General features: G+C 36.7%; 1 protein-coding gene across 1 annotated transcript in view; it reads left to right on the top strand.

The window, feature by feature from the left end:
* Positions 1–17632, top strand: part of fut8a (fucosyltransferase 8a (alpha (1,6) fucosyltransferase)) — a 163010-nt gene that overhangs the window by 32159 nt on the left and 113219 nt on the right. The window contains exon 2 of the mRNA XM_056476916.1: positions 15516–15572. The gene's annotated coding sequence lies outside the window, so the exon portion shown is untranslated. The remainder of the gene's footprint in view (positions 1–15515; positions 15573–17632) is intronic.

Genomic DNA, 17632 nt, shown 5'->3' with positions numbered 1-17632 from the left:
TCCGCTGATGCATCAGCTGATTGATGATGTTTTTAAATGCTCCCTTGAAAGCTCGAAACGCTGTCAGTAATTTAATCAGCAAACAAGCAGCCAATGTTCAGCTTTTTCTGACGACTTCTTCCTCAACATTCCAATGGCTGTGATTTGGTAGCTTGACTGAGCTGTTAGGGAACTAGTTGTTGTCAGATCATGTGTAGTGTGACTCCCCTCTTGTAAATCGTTTACGTAGTGTCACGTAGTGTGAACACCACAGTGATTAAAAGACACAAAATCAAGTCACGTAGTGTGAACAGCACAGTGATCTGCCGATGTTTAAAATCCTGTAGTGTGAACTAGGTTTTATGTGCCCTGCTCGCCTCGCATTTTAATCGCCTGCTGCACCTTGAGTTTTTGCGGTTGCACGCATAACTACCCAGCAAGCATTTTTTTTTTTTAAATATGTCTAATGGATGTCTAATAGACGTCTAAACATAGTCATTTTGGCTTAAACAAGGCTAAATTTAGGCATTTAGGAAAATCTTATAGACATCTAAGAATAGGCCAAAACTAGATTCTAGTATAATTTTGGGCTATTCTTTCGATGACAGCCCAAGTTTAGCCTTGTTTTAGCGAAGCTGTCTCTGTTTAGATGTCTATTAGATGTCTATTAAACACAAAATTGTTTGCTGGGTAGTCTCTCAGACATCACTAGTTTCCCGCAGGGCTCTTACAGCACATCACTGGTCTTTCTCAGGTATCACTGGTCTCTCACAGGACTCTTACAGGACATCCTTAGTCTCTAGAATCACAGAATGTAGTATGTGACTCATGAAACATTACAGCCTTCTCGTTTACTCTTAAGTTTAAATAGGATCCTTGAAATGTTGGAAACTGTAGGTTTGTTTTTTTAGTTTGATCTCCACTGAATATCATATAGAGCCCTGGAAGGCACCTTGATTTGAAGGTGCAAATCACAATGTTTCCTGCTACATTTTCTCCTCCCACAGAAAATCATTATAAGAAAGGCTTAATGGGGCTTAATGCATCAACACATTAGTGGTAAAAGGGAACCTATTGATGGTGCAAACTTTATACAAGCAGAAATTAAAGTACAATGCAATAAATTGTATATTTAATTTAAAATAGCCATAGAAACTCTTAAAAGACATTTGATTGGATGGATTTGATCGGATGAATTTCCATTAGGCTTCAATGTGTGTCATTGTCTTTAATTGTTCATCTGAAAACAAAGCCACCATACTGTTACATTTTCTCCCTAAACACAATGCCAACAAAACAAACTGTAATTGGTTACTTTTTTCTCAATACCTTTGATCGATCCCTTGCTGATGAAGTCTACAAGAGTTCACATCTTTTGCCTTGAGTCTGAAGGTCTGCCTACTTCAAACAAATACAAAGACATTTTTCTCACTATTACCTTTTGGAGAGAAAAACCTCCATACACTGGAATAGAAGATTCCTAGAGCACATATTTCTAGTGCCTATGTTTATGCACACGTTTTAATGGAGGATTCTTTGGAAGGCTTGTGCATGCTAAAGCATATGTAAAATGTTTAGCAAATACTTTGTGTTTAGGGGTAAATGTATGTCCATGCATGCTGTATGTAGCTTTGTGCTTTAGCTCAGGGCTACATGCTGTTCACGTCGCCATCATTTTATGTTCAAAACCAATAATCTTACAGGCTCTTCGTCTATTCTTGTAAGCCTGATGGACCCCATTCTCTCACACATAGCCTGCAGTTTAAGAGAAAATTTATGCCCTGTTTTAAATATTGCACACTTGCTCTATTTAGCATTTGGCTCGCATCCATTACATATTTATTTAATAGTCTTAGATTTTCTACTCTGAAATACACTTTAAATTTACATTAGATATCCATCCATCCATCCATCCATGTATTCATTCATTCATTCATTCATTCAATTTCAGTTGTAACAAAAGGTTTGGCTAGTTGATATTTAAATAAATTAGATCTCTTTTTAGCTAGCAGATTTTCTTTACAAAATGTTCAATTACATATTCATTTGATAGTCTTAAGATTTTCCACTCTTAAATACATTTAAAATTTTCATTCATCTATTTGTCCTTCCATCCATCCATCCATCCTACCATCCATCCATTCATTCATTCATTCATTCATGCTCTCATGTGCATCTATATTTGAAATAACGAACTTCTTGAGCTGATGATAATAACGTGCGCGTGTTTATTGAAGTGCTTCTGACTTCCGATCTTTTCAGAAGTGGACAAACGCGAGAGTGAAGCGCGAAAAAACAAAGGATAACCAGAAAAAACAAAGAAGCAAATGATTGTTTCAGCAACCTAAACCATGAACAAACTGCCATGTTTAACTATTATCACCTTTTGGACTATTATGAACTTGGAATGACGGCATTACTTTCTAACAAGAGTTTACATGTGCTGGTGAAGAATAAAGATACATATAAGAGGTGCACTGACTGTGGGCTATATGTTGCTTGTTGTTTTTGAACCAAATTAAGAACTAAATGTATGCTGTGTTTAGTTTTTCTGTAATTGGTAACATATCGGAGACTATAAGGGGCTGTATGTGTTCATATATGTTGCATTTATCTGTTTATTTTATATAATTGCAGACGTTTTAGTAGGCTATTTTGCACTGTTATTGATCTGCAGTTATAATCAAGTTATTGAATATTTATGATTAGAATTATTAAGTATATTAAGTATTTAAAGCATCTGTTTTGTGAGAAGTGATTCTCATATGATATGTGAACAACCCGTACAGCTTTACTTTGAGCGAGATTTCCTCGAGTGCGAATGACATCGACTGAAACAATGGTACCCTTTTGGTAGTGAAAACACAAGCCTGATAAAGGTGACCCGTACCGTACCGGACTGTACCAGTCAGTGAAAACGCACCATTAATGCCAAAAATGATTCATAACATATTCATTTGATAGTCTTAAGGTTTTTTACTCTTAAATACACTTTAAATTTACATCCATCTGTCCATCCATTCATTCATGATCGGTTGTTGCAAAAGTTAGTTGATATGTTAATAAATTAAACCACTTTTTAGCTAGCAGGTTGTCTTTATGCCAAAAATTATTTATCATTTGTTTGTGGTAAGTGAGTGGGTCATTTACCATCTATAAAGTCTTTAGTTGGACAAAAATGTGTGTTGTTGTTGGGTTTTTTCAAAGAAGAGACAGACTGTAAATCTTAGGTTTATGTAACTCCTTAAAGTCACTATGTCAGCTATATTCTATATAGGAGTAAACTAGCACATAGATGACTTCAAAGGAAATAGACAATAGCTAAAAGCCAGAAAAGAGAACGGACAAAAATAAATGTTTCCGAACACTTGTGATTGTGTCAGTGGGAGGAGGAGAGTGAGAAAGAGCAGCATTTGGAGAAATGAGACCAAACAACGTTTTCTTTCAGACTATTTCAGTCTACCCTGCATTTTTCTTTCTCTCTCCACTTCCTTTTTTTTGAATCACCAGTTTGTCTGAGTGGGACCTTAGACACACGCACACACACATGCACACACACACATACACACACACACACGCACACACGCACACACACACACACACACACACACACACACACACACACACACACACACACACATAGAAATATTCTCAGGAACTTAGTTTATTTAGAGGCGGGAGCATGCTGGAATCTTACCAAGAAGTTGCTATCTTAGACAGCATCCGCACATCGCAAACGATTTACTTGTCAGAAAGTCTTTGTTTGCTTAGTGACTTCCTAACACATTAATTGCCTTTGTGGTGAATGTAAGCTCCAACTGAGTTCTGGCTATGTCAGAAATGTCAGGGCATATGCCTTAAGCATAATTGTTTTCTTATTCATTTGTTTACAAATATTTACGGCTTTTTGAATTGCCATGCCAATATAATGACAATTGAAACAGATAAGTGGATGAGGATGTTTCTCTAGATTTTAACAGAAAGAAACAGTGAAATTGAGGAAAATATGTTAGTGTATGCCTTGTTGCCGAAAGTGTTGATGCACAAATATGTTTTAATTAATACAGTCTATGCATGGGATGATAACCGGTTTCAATGTTTACCGCAGTTTGGAAAAGTCTAGGTTTTAGTACTGCTAAAATGTTCTGTTATATCGTTCGCAAGGTATACAGTCGAACTCAGAATTATTAGCCCCCCTTTTGATTTTATTTTTTAAAAGTATTTCACAAATGATGTTTTACAGAGCAAAGAAATTTTAACATAATGTCTGATAATATTTTATCTTCTGGAGAAAGTCTTATTTGTTTTATTTCAGCTAGAATAAAAGCAGATATTAATTTTTTAAAACCCATATTAAGGTCAAAATTATTAGCCCCTTTGGCTATATATTTTTTTCCCGATAGTCTATAGAATAAACCATCATTATACAATAACTTGCCTCATTACCCAAACCTGCCTAGTTAACCCAACTAACCTAATTAAGCCTTTAAATGTCACTTTAAGCTGTATAGAAGTGTCTTGAAAAATATCTAGTCAAATGTTAGCTTAAAGGGGATAAAATAAATCAGTTATTAGAAATGAGTTATTAAAACTATCATGTTTAGAAATGTGCTGAAAAGAATCTTTTCTCTGTTAAACATAAATTGGGGAAAAAATAAACAAGGGGGGCTAATAATTCAGGGGGGCTAATAATTCTGACTTCAACTGTATGTAAGGTCTTTTTAACATATTTTTTATGTGTTGTAAAGGAATCTGTGTTTTTGAAACTAATGAAGAGAGCAGAAGTCCATGATTTATTTGAACTATTTAGCCTGACGTGTTTACTGTTCCAAAATATTATCAATGTTTCTTAAAGTAAAATAAATTGTGTTCAATGGGGAATTTTTTGTTTGCTTGTTTTACACAGACATTTAAAAAGAACTTGTTTTTGTTACTTAATCTGTCAGTGTTGTTTTCATTCTCTCATCTTCAGCGTTTTACATTTTCGCGGTTGTAGCTCCCTGTCATCTGAACTCAGTGATTGACAGCTGATATTAACGAATCCATTCGCGTTCTGTTCTAGCTCAGTGGGCCAATAAGAAGAGCTTGCAGGCTGGGCAAGCATTGCAGGCTTTTGTTTACTGCAGCAAGTTGACATAACAACTGTTTTAAACCATTCCTAAACGTTGCGTTTGGAGTTTTTTAGGTGCAAAGATGCATAATGCGTGAATGTCTCCTATGTCTGCGCATGCGGTGAACATTTTGCTGTCAAAACTGGTCGCACGGCAACAATTTTATGCACCTGAACAAATGCTCCCAAATATATTTTGAGATCGCACAGATAAAATTTCGGGCTCATAAGCGACCAAAACAGTCGCAGTTTCGAGCCCTGACAATGGTTTATAGCCAATCAGAAAGCAGAACTCAATGTGCAAAGCAGAACGCAGAACACAATGCGCTAAAAAAAAGTAAATGTCAAATTACACTAAAAAGAATCCGTGAAATTGCAAGACCGCGAAAGATGAACCGCATTATGTCGAGGGACCACTGTAAACCTTTTGTATACTGTTTTTGTTAGTTTGAGTGATGATGCATTTTATTTACATTAAAAACTAATTCTTTAGTTTTTTGTTAATTTTTTTGTAAGTGTCACTTGTTCTGTTTTTAGTGTAGTTAAAAAGCATTTGTTTTGTTCAATTCAGTTTAAGCTTAAATTAAAACTTTGTAATGCTTGTTAGGCTTACAAAGACATGAACAAAACTGACACTTTTTATCATAATTGTTCACAGGCATTAATTATTATTAATCATTATAATCCCTATTTTTTTACAACTGATCATCAATCAAAACGGAAGAAGTGTGACAGGCTCAGTGGGAATAGGAAATACACTGATGATGTGAAACAGACAGAATATCTTTTGCTGCATTTATGCCATGTCATAATTACAGGACTCACATGCATATTATTCGATGACAACCCAGATGTTCTACTCTGAGCTGTTCACTGACTCGCAATTATGTGTTTCTGCAGCTATATCATGCCAAAATTAATCTGGATAATCTGACGAATCAATACACAAACCACAAAACAAATGATACACGAACATCATTATGTAGATGCATTAAATGGAGAGTTTAGCCACAAGTAAAAACGGTCACACAAATTACTCATCCTCAAGTGGTTCTACATTCATTCTTTCATTATCTTTTTGTCTTAGTCCCTTTATTAATCGGGTCGCCACAGCGGAATGAACCGCCAACTTATCCAGCACATGTTTTATGCAGCGGATGCCCTTCCAGCCGCAACCCATCACTGGGAAACATTCATACACACTCATTCACACATACACTACGGACAATTTAGCCTACCCAATTCACCTGTATCGCATGTCTTTGGACTTGCGGGGGAAACCGGAGCATGTTTTTTTAGTGCAATGTAATCAGAAGATATGTTAGACGAATCATTACAAATGATTACAATGATTATGTATGTATGAACCTAGATGATAACTACTGACCATGATTATTATTCAGACTATATATTCGTACAACCAAAATCTATAATTGTCGCATCCCTAATGGTTATGCAGTTCAAAACATAACATATGAATGTGTCTGAATGTAGAAGAAGCCTACTTGAGCAATGCACTGCTTTTGTTGTGCTTTGAAATATAATATTTGAATGTTTGTAAAAAAGCCACATTTTACAATGCACTGATATATGTAGTTTCAAAATACAATATATTAACATTTCAATGTAGAAAAATACAACGTGGGTGTCTTAAGGAGCAAAAATACAACATATGGGCTCTTAAATGCTTTTGCGTCGTCACTTATATTACAAGTGATATCTCTCTGGCCCCTCATTTGGGATGCTTTTCATCTACTGGCCCCCATGACAAACTAATTGAATAGCCCTGCCATAGAGCAAAACAGACGGAAAAACGGCATAATGCAAGTTTGCATACACCTGGTTAAAGAAAGATGAGTTTAAACAGAGGCTGAAACCTGTCGCTTGGAAACAACCACGTCATTTATTCTTTCAAGGTTTTTTCCTTCAAAATTATCTAAGTTCTGTTGGACGGTTGTGCTCTATTCATTTATTTAACAACAACTGTTTATTAGCAACTGTTTAATAAGTCGAAGGTTTGATACTGATTAGAACTTGAAGTGGCGATGAGGTCTTAAAATATTCTGAGGTCTTTAAAATGCCTTAAAAAGGTATTGAAATTTCCTTTAGGATTCCTGCATATACCCTGATTAAGGCAGTTTTGAAAGCAAAAAGGGGTCCAACCCGGTACTAGTAAAGCATACCTAATAAAGTGTCCGGTAACTGTATATTGCATCACCAAAAACGATTGAGAACATGTCCACGTATTGTGCAATAAGTTGATATATTGATTATTGTGACAGGCCTACAAGGGTAACAAAAAATAAAACTAGACTAGTAGGACTACAAATATTGGTCAAAAAACATTTGCGTTAACTGAAATAAAAAGAAATTATGATAGAAATTTATTTGTAATGTAGCTGTATTAAACGTTGTAGTATAACTTTGGTTTATTTCAGATTACTCTAGTATAATAGACATTGACCTATAATGTGTAATGTAGTTAAGACTAGGCATGGGACGATAACTGTCTTCAAGGTATAGCACGGTTTGAAAAAGTCAAGGTTTTAAAACCAACTAAATTTCCTGCAAAACCGTTCCTAAGGTATGTGTACGATTTTTTATGTCCTTTTTTTAGTATCTTAGTATCTCCAGCAGAAAAGATATCCAAAGATGCCGTTTTAAAAAATCGTTTTTTGAAGACAGCAGAAGTCAATGATTCATTTGAATTAATCAGCCTGACATGCTTACTGTTACAACATATTTCAAATGTTGCTTAAATGAAAATATATTGTGCTTAAAAGGGAAAAATGATTTAGTTTTTTACCCAGACATTTAAAAAATATATATTTTAGAGCTGTAATCATAATACAGTGATACTGTAAAACCGTGATATTTTCATCCAAGGTTATCATACCATCAGAATCTTATACCGGCCCATGCCTAGTTAAGACATGAAGTAGCTGCTTAGCTATAGAACAATTTAGCATGTCTCCACGTGATGTTGCAGAGGTCAGATGGTACAAGTCAGAGTTTAACTGTTGTAATTATGATCTGAGGGCATGAAAATAATTTAAGTACCAAAAGAAAAGTAATTGTAACATAAGCTCGAATGCATCTTATGCATCACTCAGAAAAGTATTGTGACATAAAAGACTGTTGATGTTGCACAGTCTGCCAAAGGGTCGTTTTGGGGTCACACCATGCGATATGACAAGCAGATGTTTTCAGAGACAGCAAAAATCGCAGTTTATGTCCTCGACTAGCTGTCTAAGCCTCCAGATCGCTTGTCATTTTCACATACTCTTTTCAGTGACAGCATATGTTTGCGAACGCTGTGTGTTTTGTGAGGTGCTGGTATAGCAGCATTACAGGCCTGCCAACACCTCCCACTGCTTTTGACCCCTTCAGGAGATGCAGCCATCCAGAAATGCCCATCTGTGCTTCTACCTCCTCCGGCGAGATCTCAGTGTGTGTGTGTATGCGCTTATACCTGGCACTGATCCACACACATTTACAGTGCGAATCCACTGCAGGAGTGTTTGCGGTTTGCCACCGCCCCATCATTCCCATGTGCTTGTAGAGACAGTGCAAGTCTGCAGCTGCTGCCCAGCATGAATAGAAACATATTACAGCGGCGCCCATCACATGCCCACTGACACGTCGCCTTTTATTTCACCTTTAATCTCCAGCTCTGCTGACTTTGAGTAAACACTCTGATCATGAGTCAGTGTTTGTAATGGGTTTCATGACAAATGCTTGGTTTTACGAAGATTATTCGGTTTTTCTTTTGATACGTCAGATATTCATAAAAACAAAATATCCCAAGGGCCATGGAAGTCTTGTGAAAATGATGACAAATGTTAGCTCTGGCTGTCAACCAGTGAAAAAGTGGACCTGTAATTTTCTGTAATGCTTAACATTTTTCTGTTTTGTTATATTATTTGTGAATAGGATGTTCGAGACCAGTTTGTATAATATTGGCTACATATTTCATGTATGTCTTTTGGTAGTGTAAGTTAAAAGAGAATTTGTTTTACATTTACACCAATCATCACTTTCTGTGTGGAGCATTTGGATTATAACTTTGCCACTTTTTAATGTAAAACTCTCACTATTTATTTAACCATTAACAATGATTTTTGCCTCAATAAACTCATAATTTGCTGCTTTATTCATAGTTATTATGGTAGTAGTTAGGTTTAGGTATTTGGGTACGATTATGCGGAGTATGTAGTTCATAACAGCCAATATCTTAATAATATGCAGGTAATAAGCCGCTAGTGAATAGTGAGAAATGAATTACTTTACTTTGTTTAACTCATTTATATATTTTTTCAATATAGAGGAGTGGTTCCCAAAGTGGGGGTCGGGACCCTTTGGGGGTTGTGGGACAATGACAGGGGTCATTTGGTGATTTAAAAAAAGTCAAATAAATTTGATTAACTTATTAGAATTGTAATATTTTAACCACAGAAGATAAAACACTAGACAAGATGCAAATGAAAAGCCATCAGCCTTTAAATTATTATTGTTTTCATAGGATTGGTGTGCTTACATTAGATTAACAGCACAGCAATAGCATCAGCTACAGCCGATTGATTTTATAGCACCAAATGAAACTTTCTGACACCTTTACACACTCACATACATTAAAAATAAATACAGGCCACAACTGAATATTGAGAATGATTACTGATTGGCTCCAAAATTAAACCAAGAAGAAACTTTTGCTGAAAACATTGTGTCCAGCAGTGTTTTTAGTTGAGGTTGATAATAAATTAAACAAAATAATAAACGACTACAAAAACGATATGGTTGTTGTATACTTTTTTGTGTTGTCAATATGCTCGTGTTTATAAAGGCCTGTAGTTGTGCGCAACGTTTGTATATTTATAACTACCTCCGAGAAATTTGGGGGTTTGTTATTTGTTAGTTTAGGGGTCGCGGGCTGTAAAGTTTGGAACCCCTGATGTTGAGAATGGGAAATTCACAATATATGATAAACAATAAAAATGATCTTGAATCGGTCAAAAGCATTTGCCATATTTTCCAACTGCATTCAGCTAGATAATATTAGTAATAATATTTTAAAATGTATTGTTTGTACATTTTAAAGGGGTCATGGACTGAGAAGCCAAAATGTACTTGCTCTTCGACATAAGTGCTCATAGTGCTATAAAAACATCCTGTAAGTTTCATTTCTGGAGATCGCGAATTATGTAACCAGAAGTATGTATGGCTGCATTTTGTCTTTAAATTGAATGCTACGGGGTGGTATGACGTCGTTCATTTTCGCGCTTACCAGCTGATCGCTTACCTCCCTATGGGCAGCTTTCCTGCAGTTACCAGTTTGTCCAGTGGCTCGCTGCGTATGTCAGTGGACTTGAGACACAGAGAGGAGTTAACTGCAACGACAGGGTTGCAGTTAGAACACAGAAAAAAAAGAAAAAAAAAGTAAATAACAGGGAGAGAATTTGGTAAAATCGGAAAAAAAAACATGGTAAAAATCAGGCGATGGCTGTTCTTTCTCTGGACAACTTTTTAAAACTGTGTTTAGGGAAGGCCATGGGCGGGTCAATCAGTGCTTTTGAAAACACTAATGGTTGGCTTTAGGGAAGGAGGAGGGTGGGTCAGTCAATCGGTCAGTCAGTCAGACATTCACTCAGTCAATCAGATGACAGTGGCCTCTGGTGGATTTACCCGAGAACAGCAGGCGCGAATGGCACACGCTTGAGACATTTGAGACCTCAAAAAGCGTACACAACTGCCTCTGGTGGATTCGCGAAAACAAAAACTGCAGAAAAGCGTACGTCCTAGGATATACTTGCCACTCTCCATAAATGTATATAGTGGTACATTTTCAGAATGAACCTAGGTTGGACAAAACCACAGGTTCTGGAATGTTCTATTCTATGATGTAAAAGGGTGGATAAACCCCGCCTCCTCAGAAGATTAACACCCATTTCTACTTCACTGCTTAATTAACCCTGTTAATATGCATAAATGTTAGCCAATCACATTAGTAGGCGTTTACTTCTGAGTCTACAATTGGTCACGTTCATTCAAACAAAGCTTTCTGGTGATTAATGTCAAAAACAGCACAGAACGTAGACAATAACTTTAAAATTATTGTTTTTTATGTTAAAATATTGATTACAATATAGGTGGACCTTAGAGAACAGTAAAAATGAGGTAGTTTATGACCTAATTAATATGGAATTAAATACAGTTTAGCATATATAGCTCTTTATTTTGTTTGTAACTTTTTTCATACATTGCTAATTGGTTTATTTTTTTAACTGGTTTATTTAACTGTAAGTGACTATTAATCCTATTGTTTTTTTTACTTTCTGTTCTGTTACAGTATATTTTTATTTATTTTCATACTTTAATTTTTCAATTTGCTGTAAAAGGCCACAAGGTGTGACATTTGTCATTTTAGTTTTCGGAAGTGAGCTTATCAGCACCCTCTTACCCTGTATTGATTCAGGCTTAGTAGCAGACTTCTCCCAGACAATCCCTGCAGGATTACATCACCAAAGTGTGAACTGGGAAGAGGGCCGCAAGCCTTCACTTTCACACAGGTGCGAACATATAATTTAGCAGGAACATCCTGGAAAGGAAGTCGATAGTGTAAAACCCGGCATTGCACTTGGTGCAAATCATGTTCAAAATTTGTTGCATCACATATATCTTAAAACAGGCTTTAGGGAATGACAAAACACGCCACTTCGCCTGTGCAAAGAATTTGTCGCCGTAACTATAAGAGCAGACACTGCGGCGGATACCCTCCCTGCAGCTGACTGGGATGCCAATGACCAAAGCGCTCATAAATCATTCCGATTGGACTTTGCGGAGACAGGATCCACACATCTCCCCCTTTCTCAGTCAGAATTCCAATGTCTGGCGCTGAAATATTAAGCACCGGCATCTCATAGGTGCGGTAGCTCTGGAAGAGAGCATTTAATAAAACATAACTAGCTTTGCCTTGTCTGTGCTCTAATACACCAAGCACAGGATTTGCTATCGACTCTGCCTTCTTCTATACCGAGAGTGCTGTGCCATGAAATATGAATTTCTTCACTTCTCTTCTGCGGGAGATGGTTTCACCTCACATGAGATCAGGATTGTTATTTTGATCCGAAATTGCACCTAAATTATTCATGTCGCTATCGTCATAAGTGCATAAGTGCTTTCATATTAAAGTTACTCACACAGTTGTCAATTTCATAAAGCAATAGATGTTTGTACCTGAAGTACACTTTTTTGGGGGAATAGGAAGCTCTTCTGTAAAACTAAAAAATGCAGCAAGGTCAAGTTGACTGTTTTATGGAAGCTGTTTCTGCAACAAATAAATATTTTAAAAAAGGTCACTGTTTTTCACATGATTTTGACCAAATATCCAACCCAGGCTCATTCTGATTACGTACCCCTATATACATTTCTGGAGAGAACAAAATATGTCCCAGGAGCTACATTTTGTGAAGTTTATTTATAAGCTAATTTCGAGAGGATCACGTGGTTATAATTGACTTGGCTGACCCCGAGTCAAGCTAATAGACTATCCACCAATCAGATGATTCCTAACTTAGTATAAATAACCAAAGCATCTTACCTTAGTCATCTTCGTCTTGAAGAATCCCCCTTCCACCCCCTCTCCTCCTCTTTTTCCCGTATAGGGCAGCATGGCGGCCCAGTTGCTAGCACTGTTGCCTCACAGCAAGAATGGCTCCGGTTCGGGTCTCTATCCAACCAGTTGGCATTTCTGTGCGGATTTCATGTTCTCCCCGTGCTTGCGTGGGTTTTCCCCGGGTCCTCCGGTTTCCTCCCACAGTCCAAAACATGAGACATAAGTAAATTGACTAAACAATTGACTAAACCAAATCAGCACCATAGTCAGTTCCACCAGCAGCTCACCGACATAGCAATCCTTAAGCAGCAGGAGGGGAGGGGGGGTTCTCGAGATCTACCTGAGCTAAAACTCCCCTCTCGCCCTGAAAACGGGAGGGATCCCCGGGCTCGAGGATCTTACGAGCTCAGAGCTCTCTGCCGCGACAGCATGTCAAACTACCTTTACTACCAATCACCAGCTACGTGTGAACTCTTGAATTTGCAGTTTTTGCTTTTGCGAATCCGCCAGGGGCCTCAAATAGGCCGATGTTGACTAACTCACTGACTGACCAACTGACCAATCCCCCCCCCCCCCCCTTCCCTAAATATATACAAATAGTATTTTGGAAAGCACCTATTGATCCACCCTCACACTTCTCTGAACCCAATCGCAGTGTTTTAAAAAGCAATCAAGAAAAAGAAAAGCCCCCTGATTTTTACCATGTTTTTCAGATTTTACCACATTCTCACCCTGTTATTTACTTGTTTATTTTATTTTTTGGCTTTTGTTTTTGTCTTACCTACTTTCTGGAACTGTTCTTTACTGGACTTAAACCCCGTCATTGCGGTCAACTTTGCATCTCAAGTCCGGCGACATAAGTGTCAAGCTACCGGACAAACCTGTAACAGCGGAAAAGCCGTCCACATGCAGGTAAGTGGTCAGCTGACTAGCGAGAAAAGGAACGACATCATACGGTCCCGTAGTGTTAGTTTTAAAGACGAAATGCAGCCATACGTATTTTTGGCTACATAATTCACGATCTCCAGAAACGTATATAGGACTTTGTTTTCAGAATGAGCCTATGTTGCAAATATCTGACATAGGGCTGGGCGATTAATCGAAAAGTAATCGAAATCGGCATTCAGAACTTATAATCGATAAAATTTTTCCAGGTCAATTTTTTCAATTACTTTCCCTATCATGTGTCGAGTCACGTGACCCCTCTTTTTAAAGGCTAATTTATACTTATTATATTATGATTTATATTTATCATATTATTCTGAAATTATACTTCTGCCAAGCGCAGGGTTTGATGGAACCTTCGCATAAGCGTACACCACTTAATAAATTGTAACCACACGTCACAACGACATGTAACGCAGGCTTTGTGATTGGTTGGTTAGGGAGCAGTGACGAGGGTGGGCGACATGGTGAGCCGTGTTATAGGCAATGTGTTTTAATTGTTCAGCAGTGATGTTTAATAAATAATCATAGATAGTAGATAGTGTATGTTTCCTTCAATTATTTTGAATAAACATGTACAAAAGTTCTGGTACAGGTACTAAACCTGTCAGTGAACTATAAGACCAAAAACATAAAATACATAAACAAATTAATCGTTCATTAATCATAATCGAGGTAAAATGTTCAATTAATCGAGATTTTAGGCCAAATCGCCCAGTCCTAATCCATGTTATCCAATCCATGTAATCCAAATCCATCTCTGACCATATCGAGATCTTTTGAAAAGGGTTTTGGTAAACATCCGCATCAAACAAGGTATCTTTCTTTTCTTTTAATCCGACTGAGACCATATTAGACATATTCAAATGTTTACTTCTGAATGAAATTGAATTTGGATCAAGCTCAGTCAGATCTAAGCACCTCATCGAATCAGGTGTTTACGTAAAGGCTTTACAGTCCTCAATTTTAATTCCAACTCTTACGATTGCAAGTTTAGTTGTTTGAAACTTTTTAATAGATTAGATGCCGTATTGAACTTTGCTGCGAATGAAAACAAAGCTGTAAGCTATAGAATAAAAGTCTTTATTAAGGCTCATGCTATATACAGCTCCCTGAGAACGTAATTTGACAACTCATAACTTTCGAACCCGATTTATGGACTTAAGGAGTCATTTCTTCAGCAGAACAATCAGTATGCTGTTAAACAATCCGCTGAACACACTGTACTGTGTCCCTCATTGCTTTGCTTTCATTCTTGTCAGAAATTTAATGGTACTAAGGTTTATTCTCACAAGGAATTCATTTTATTTTATAGTCAGAAACAGACCTGCATGATGTTTTTATGTCTGTGTGTGTGCTGTACTTGTTTATGCTGCATTGTGGAGACCAAATGTCTTTACAAGGGTGGGAACTGGCCTTTGGATTGGGTTGCAAAGAGTTTGGGTTGGGATATGGCATAAAAAATGTAGTTTGCTCTATAGAAAGTCTCAATATTATACATACATTTTTGGACTTTGGCCTAATGTTTTTTTTTTTCTGTTACAACTGATGTTGCTATTCATCTTAAGCTCTGTTGCCACGGCAGCAGGGGAGAGTGGGTGTCACTGGTCTGAGCCGGCCACATCAGCGCCAGTCATAGGAACGACTGATGCTTCTGGCTTTCAGAACGGCGTCTCTCTCTCTCTCTCTCTCACATACAATACTTCACCTCCAAAGTTTTACTGTTGACACTTCCATGCGCCTTTTCATGAATACCCTTGAGGAGAAGACAAATTACCGCTGTCTAAGGGCTCTTTCCTACTGACTCTAAAAAATGAGGAGAATATTTACTTGGTGTCAGTGACGTGAATATATTTTCTTATGTTACAGGGGGAGGGAATCGTCCTCACATGTCCCAGCTAAGCCTTTTGTAGGACACACAGTCCGGTAAGTTGCCCATTTCATGTGCCTGTGCTGTTTAAATGTGTTAAACAATGGTCTACTTAAGAGCTAGGTGTTGCATTATTGCAGATTTAACGATTCAATACATGGCACTGTATCACAATCTAATCATTGGGTTGCAATTGAAACTCGGCCAAACAGAAAGGACACCCACAGTGTGTTAATGTGGGCAAGTGAATCTGCAGGATACGTTTCAATCTTTTTCATGTGGCTCACTTCACTGATGTCCACTACAGTGCTTCTGAGAAGTAAAATATCGATTCAGAGATCTAAAGCCAAGGTTTTTAAGCCTTAGGGGTCCGTGAAGGTCCTGGAAGGGCTCTGTGGAGAGAGATATAAAATATATCTTTTCAAAACCTACAAATTTTTATGTTTCAAATTTCTAAGTGTTATACTTTATCTACTTTATAATGTACTGTATTTCATTAAAGGTGAGTCAAAGTTGATAACCCATGTGCAGATTATTTATAACCAGTGTTGGGGCTAACGCATTATAAGTAACACACGTTATAATACACGTAATAATATTACTTTTCCGAATTAACGAGTGAAGTAACACACTACTTTTAAAAATAAGGAATATTATTGGTAACACTTTATTTTGATGGTCAATGTGAGTATTAGTAGACTGTCTGCTTTATATCTGTTGATACTGCTCCTTCAACATACATTTAACTGACTATAAAAAACTTACACTAACCCTAACCCCAACCTAACAGACTACTTACAATCTATTGAGGATTAGTTGGCATGTAGATGCAATGTAACTTAAATTCAACAAATGGACAATCAAAATAAAGTGGTGACCATATTATTTGAGTTACTTTTTAAAAAATGTAACGCAAGTTACTTTTTACCTTGCTTAATTGGCTTTTACAAAATGTATTGCGGAATAAAAATTACCTTAGTCAGGTTGAATTACACACTCAATGAGAGAGCTTGCTGCAAGGGAACAGACAGTTGGCTCATACTCATCATCATCATCATCAGGTCTCTTTTTTCACAGCAAATAATTCACTGTACTGTTCTGGTAACTGAATAACTCAGGATATTGCTTTATTTCGAGTCAGTGGGAGTATCCAATATGTTAGTGGAGAGTGAATTTACTTAATTAATAACACAAAACCTACAAAAGTAGCAAACACATTACATGCTTTCATTAATCTGTATAAACAGCATGTATATCTCTGGGCTCAGAAAGTTCTCAAAATATAATTTTATCCTACATTTTAAGGAAAATGAAGGTGTAGGTTATATAGGTGGTTGTTAAATACAGAGCTTCTCTATAAAAAGGTCAAAAAACACATGCATGTTCTGAAAGAGATCAAACCTGCGTAATATAGCGCATTACTTTCCAAAAAAAAGTAACTAAGTAACGCAATTAGTTACTTTTTTGAAGGAGTAACTCATTATTGTAATGCATTACTTTCAAAAATTATTTTCCCCAACACTGTTTATAACTGTAATAAGGACAAACTAATGCAAAAATTAACCAAACTTAAACAATCAGCAGTTAAACTTTTCTTAAACCAATTTGTACATGACTATACAAAATAGTTTAAAATCACTAACAGTTACATATTCATTGAGCAGTACACAACAGAAATTCCTTACATATTGTTTGACTACAGCCAAAAAGCTGCTATTATTATACTGGAACAATGTTAATTCTCCAACTGCTAAACTATGGTTTGAAGAATTGATATCTACTTTGCACTTGGAACGAACCAGATATATTTTAAAAGGCAACATTGGACAATTTCAGAAGATTTGAGGCCCTTTCTTTTGTCACTTCATGGGTAATTCTTCCCCCCAAAGCAATGTATTGTAACTAAAATATGTTTTGATTATCACTGTATTGTATATTTACAGGCTGGGCTTGGGGTGTTTGTTTTTGTTTTGTTTTTGTTTGTTTTTGTAAATGTGTGCATATCAGAAAAAACTATTCCTGGAATCTGTGATTATTGTAAGCTTATTCAATGACCAAATAAAAAACTTATTTGAAAAAAAATAATAAATCACTAACAGTGAGTTACACTGTTTTT

This window comes from Danio aesculapii, chromosome 17 (assembly GCF_903798145.1).
Source record: "Danio aesculapii chromosome 17, fDanAes4.1, whole genome shotgun sequence".
Taxonomy (NCBI): domain Eukaryota; kingdom Metazoa; phylum Chordata; class Actinopteri; order Cypriniformes; family Danionidae; genus Danio; species Danio aesculapii.
Note: the sequence above shows the minus strand (reverse complement) of the source record. Positions and strands in the feature narration are given on the sequence as shown.